The 5,707-nt window shown below is 40.5% G+C and overlaps 1 long non-coding RNA gene across 1 annotated transcript; it reads right to left on the bottom strand.

Annotated features, from left to right (window-relative positions):
- Nucleotides 1–1,664: 1,664 nt before the first annotated feature.
- LOC140876511 (uncharacterized) lies at nt 1,665–3,207 on the bottom strand. The gene is made up of 5 exons (XR_012148820.1): nt 3,037–3,207; nt 2,633–2,907; nt 2,391–2,456; nt 1,811–1,964; nt 1,665–1,738 (listed from the first exon to the last, which is right to left on the bottom strand). It is a non-coding gene; the product is annotated as an uncharacterized lncRNA (long non-coding RNA).
- Between the last annotated feature and the right edge of the window lie 2,500 nt (nt 3,208–5,707).

Raw genomic sequence — 5,707 nt, 5'->3', positions numbered from 1 at the left:
TCCTTTAACAAAAAAAACCCAGGTAAAACGAGTATGGTCATCAATAAAAGTAATGAACCAACATTTTCCAGACACAGTAGGGATCCGAGAAGGACCCCAAACATCACTATGAATTAAAGTAAATGACTGTGAACTTTTGTAAGGATGAGATGGAAAAACTGTACGACGATGCTTGGCAAATTGACAAAATTTGCACTTAAAATGGGAGACTTTTATTAATAAATAAATTTGGAAACAAAGTTTGCAAATATTGAAAATTAGAATGCCCTAATCGGTATTGCCATAAAAAATATCATGATCACCAGAAATAGAGACTGAATTGAAACAAGTAGGCCTGTTTTGACTTTCAAGGCTGGATCTCGGACAAAAGAAATATAAACCACCATCCTGTTTAGCAACCCCATTCATCTTCCCCGAGATTGAATCCTAAAATTGACAATGGGAAGAATAAAAATTAGCCTGACAATTCAAGTCGCTGGTTATTTTACTAATAGACAACATATTATATGACAACGAGGGAACATGCAAAACACCCTTAAGATTAAGTGAGGAGGAAATATGAATTATTCCTTTCCCCGCAACCAAATCAAATGACCCATCGGCAATCTTAACTTCTGATTGCCTGCACAAGGAGTATAAGTGGAAAAAAAAAATTGCGAGGAACCGGTCATATGATCAGTAGCACCAGAATCCAATATCCAAGTAGGATTAAAGTTGGTGCAGTAAGGGCGACCAGAAAATACCTAATTGAGCAACTGAACACGAGGAATTATTAGTGCCCAAAGTGTGTGATTTGAACAAAGAATTTAAAAGCTCTAGTTGTTCCATTGTGAAGGGAGGTGTCGCATGATTTGATGATGGGCTAGGGCCTGGATGAGAAGCAACACTCGAAGATGGGCTTGGACCAGTACTAGAGGCAACACTGTGAAGAGCCCGTGAGTCTCCAATTAACCTAGAATCACGCTCATATTTTTTCTTCCAATTAGCGGGTTTTCCATGGATCCTCCAACAAGTGTCACGACTATGGGTGGGCTTATAAATGTCAAAACGGGCCGGCCCGCCTCCGCCTCAACCCGTCTTTAGGCGGGGCGGGGTGGGGCGGGCCTCCAAATGCTCAACCCAACCCAACCCGCCTTGGGCCGCGGGTTGGGCGGGCCGGCCCGTCTAATTTTTTATTAATTTTTTTAAAAGAATGACTGATGTCTCTGCCCTGTGTTCATATGGTTGCGCAAGAAAAGGATACATCCCCTATACAAAATTCACTTGCAACTATATCAATTGCTATCTTTATTTTCTCGTGTAGCCTGTTCTTTCAATGGCCTCCTTCATAAGATATAAACCTTCTTTCAAACTGCAGGGCAGATATCAAAATTACCAACTTTGTTCAACACATCGAACTAAATGATAAAACTTGCCTGGATATATTTGGAGCAAAGCCACCATCTTCCCCAACATTATATCCATAGAATCCATATTTCTCTGTAATCACAGCCTGAGAAAAAAGATCACAAATATCACCACCACTCGTAAGATTTATAAAATTATGTACTGAGCACAATACTTATGCATAGAGATTGTCTCTCACCCAACCGTTGAAGCAACAGTGATATAATTGTGCTTCTTGGATCCATACTGTGCTGACATCTGCTAGCCTTTTCCATTTTCGAATTTTTTTCCAAAACATTGGTTAGCGAAATCTTGTAGTGTAAATTCCCTCCAGAGCAGAACCCTGGCATCCCTATATTGAACAAAGGATCATGTTCAACATTTCTCGAGGATATAAAAGATAAAATGAATTTAATATGGTAACCTGAGAAAAGACAAAATCATCCATTGTAAGTGCAGCTGCAGATGCAATGTTAACGGTCTCTACTCCCATGGAACTGACATAAAATGATATTCATCCTTGTGTTTTGAAGCATAACCGTGTCTTTGTACATCTTCAGAGCAATATTCTCATCAATCTGAGTAAACCAAATCATATTTAACTAGCCTTTTCTTTTCTTCTTCATTTATATATTTATTTATGTATGTATTTTTGCACTAGTACAAACATATACAAGGTACGTATCATTTCGTTTATTACTATCTATTTAGCTAACTTATCAAACCACGTGCTCACAAAAAAAAAAAAAAAAAAAAACAGCAGTTGTTTAGCTTGATCCTTCCAACGTCTTTACCATAAAAATCAATTAGCTTATAAAAATTGCATCGTGCACAAACCATTTTCTTCAAGTTCAATTATCAATACTAATCAAGTTCATACTGATAAAAATTGACACGACTTCACAACACTGGTCTTCTTCAATTTATCTGATCACAATTTAAGATGAATTCGGATCCATCAAATTAATCAATCAAATAAACTAAATATAACAAGAAATCCTAACCTTGGACCGAGGAGGACCATACCCCCAATCAGGAGGAAGGGGACGCAAACACCCGAGCTCTGAGACCTGGAGATTCACCACAGAAAGAAGAGGTATATGAATCTTCAAGAACCTGCTTTTTAATAGCTAATAAATGCCAAAAGTAGGGCAATAGGGGAACAAAAATTCGAATTATATGATATTGAAGCCATGTGGCAATAATAAAAAAAAACAAAACAAAACAAAGAAAACAACAAACTCACTGAAAAATATCAGTGCCTAGCATTTCAAAAGTCACAAGTGAACCAAATGTTGTAGATATTCTTGATTGCCTGCAGGAAACGCAATCAAATCAGAAAAATTCTTAAAAATGCTTCAATCCTTTCTAATTGCTTGGTTCGAAACAAGGAATAAGAACAGCAGCCTCTTAGACGATTAAGCCATTTCAATTTGGTCAAAAACATAGGAACCCAAGGAAGATTTCCAAAACAGAAAAGGACTAGAAATCGAAAAGAAAAAAAAATTGAATTAGAATCCACTTAGGTAGTGTTTGGGAGAGCTTCTAAGAAGCAATTCTCAGCTTTTCATTAACAAAATTTTGAATTTTTGTGAAATTTTGTTAACGAGAAGCTGAGAAATGCTTCCTAGAATCTCCCCCAAACACTACCTTAATCTCTGGCGTTGCTACCGGGAAGAGGCTCAGTTCATGTTAGTCTAAACAGGTAGCTCGGGGAGGCCGATGGAGAGGCAAAAGGTAGGGTGAAGATGGACCGTGGTTGCAAAGGCAAGAGTAAGTTATCCGGAAGGGAAGAATGGTCTGGTGTGGAGTGGGAAGAGGGGGGGGGGGGCATTTGTGAACATCATGTTTCCTTTTTTAGTAAGATTTGATATATATATATAGGAAATAATCGGACACAATGAAGGAAGGAAGGAAGTCATCCGGGAATGATAATATTTCTTATAATGGAAATTCTTTCAGGTTCTCACATAAATAAATATCAGCTTTGCTTCTTTATTGAGATGCATTCTCTCATATATTTTACCAGCTTTTATACTCTTTTGGGTTTTCTTCATTAATAAGCTCTATTATGAATTAGGCATCCGATGATCTCAAAATTTGTTTATAAAATTTCCCAAGTGCCCTTGCTTGATTAATCTCTCTATTTCTGCCCGTAGGCTAAAATATTCTTCTGTGGCATGACCTTTGTCTTTGTGAAACCTGCAGTATTTATCAGATTGCTGGCCTTTTTGGGTTTTCTTTCATAGGGCGAGAGGGTTGTGGCAATCCTTGTTGTTCGACTACCACTTGTAGTGACCCTTACCCGGATCACCTACTAAACAGAACTTAGGCATGCAATTAACTTAAAGAAACAGATATCAGAATAAAACTGCGGAAACCAATAACATTATACAATCCCAAGTAAAGGAATCTGTAATTATCCAATATTATACAACCAAATCGAATAGCTGTATAAACCCAAAACAACAGTAATAAAGCCTAGACGAAGCTCCAGCTGGCCAATCACTGACTAGCCCCTCCTGGATCCACCCTCCTCGTCCAATCGCAAACCTGCCCCATGGAATAGGGTGTCCAGAAAATACAGAGTACGAGACGTGAGCATAAAACGCTCAGTGCGAGAGTATGAGTATACATGCATGCAAAGTGAACTCCCTATAGACTCGAGGTCAAGGATCAGATAACAGAGACAGACCGGGCCCTGGTATGTAGCACGCTGTGCCGTCGCTTCAGGAGGTGGCTCCCATACCAAGATAACTGTGGATACGCCGGACCCAAATCGATGGAAGTCCATCCACTAACAGGATAGGGTTCAACCCTACTAACAGACATCTCGAAGGAGATACAGCAAGATGCAAATGAATGCAGCATAATATCATGGCATATAAATCATGCAGTCACATAATACATGCATACTCAGTCAGGATATCTCGAACAGTACTTTCGTACCTCAATACAGTGCAAGCTCTACCAACTCTAGGTCCACGCCTATAGTCTGCTCTACACTGCCAAATGATACTACTATCATTAAAGTGCTCTAAAAGCCTTAACTAAGCTATTGCATACTCCTAAATATTTATAGGAAGCAAAAGCTATACCTTCGTCCGTCGTTAGCCCTTTGATGTCGATGCCTCCAGAACTTGGGCACAACTCCGCTACGACTACCGAACGCTTCGCCGACCTCCGGACCAAGCCTAAGAAGACTAGAACAGCTCCAAAAGGACTAGAAAAGAAAGGAGAACTCGGAATTGGCAAATGAAAGTGAAGTCTCGGCCTTCTATTTATAGACAACGATCGGAACTTCCGATCCTTGATCGGAATGTCCGAACCTCGATCGGAACGTCCGATCCTGTCATCGGAGCTTCCGAAGATCCTGATCTGCCACGTGTCAAAATATCACTTGTTGACTCCGGATAGGGGTGATCGGAGCTTCCGGTCCTGATCGGAGCTTCCGATCCAACCACACGTCATGCCTGACGTAATAACATCGGTGCCTTCGATCGCTCATCGGAGCTTCCGATCCTGTTCGGAGCTTCCGATCGTGCCTTCGGAGCTTCCGATCCGTCCGATACCTAATTCAATTAATTAGCATTAATCCTTTAATTACTCAATCAGGGCACGGGCTACTACATTCTCCCCCACTTAAGATATTTCGTCCTCGAAATCAGATCTTAAGTACCGAATGCAAAATACAGAAATGAGAAACATTCTTTATTCAAATCAAACGTTTACAGGGTTTGCAACTGAATACAACTTAAAGAATGAAATCAAAACAACTCAGGATGGTCTTTACGCATCCTGTCCTCAAGCTCCCAAGTAGCTTCCTCAGTGCCTCGGCGCTGCCACTGAACTAAAACCAAAGGAATGACTTTGTTCCGTAAAACCTTATCCTTATAATCCAGGATACGAAGAGGTTTCTCAACATAAGTCAAATTCTTGTCTACCTGAACCTCAGACCGCTGCAGAATATGAGATTCATCCGCCACATATCGTCGCAACAGAGATACATGGAACACGTCGTGAATACTGGATAGATGCGGTGGCAAAGCTAGTCGATAAGCCAAATCGCCAATACTCTCCAAGATTTCAAACGGACCGATAAATCTGGGAGACAACTTGCCCTTAAGGCCAAATCTGAGAATCTTGCGGAAAGGTGACACTCTCAGAAACACTTTCTCCCCGACCTCGAACTGCAAAGGCCTACGCTTGATATTAGCATAACTGGCCTGACGATCCTGGGCAGTCTTAATCCGTTTCTTGATCTGATCAACAATATCTATCGCCTGCTGGATAAACTCCGGTCCTTCAGCCTGTCTCTCCC

This window comes from Henckelia pumila, chromosome 1 (assembly GCF_033568475.1).
Source record: "Henckelia pumila isolate YLH828 chromosome 1, ASM3356847v2, whole genome shotgun sequence".
NCBI classification, from domain to species: domain Eukaryota; kingdom Viridiplantae; phylum Streptophyta; class Magnoliopsida; order Lamiales; family Gesneriaceae; genus Henckelia; species Henckelia pumila.
Note: the sequence above shows the minus strand (reverse complement) of the source record. Positions and strands in the feature narration are given on the sequence as shown.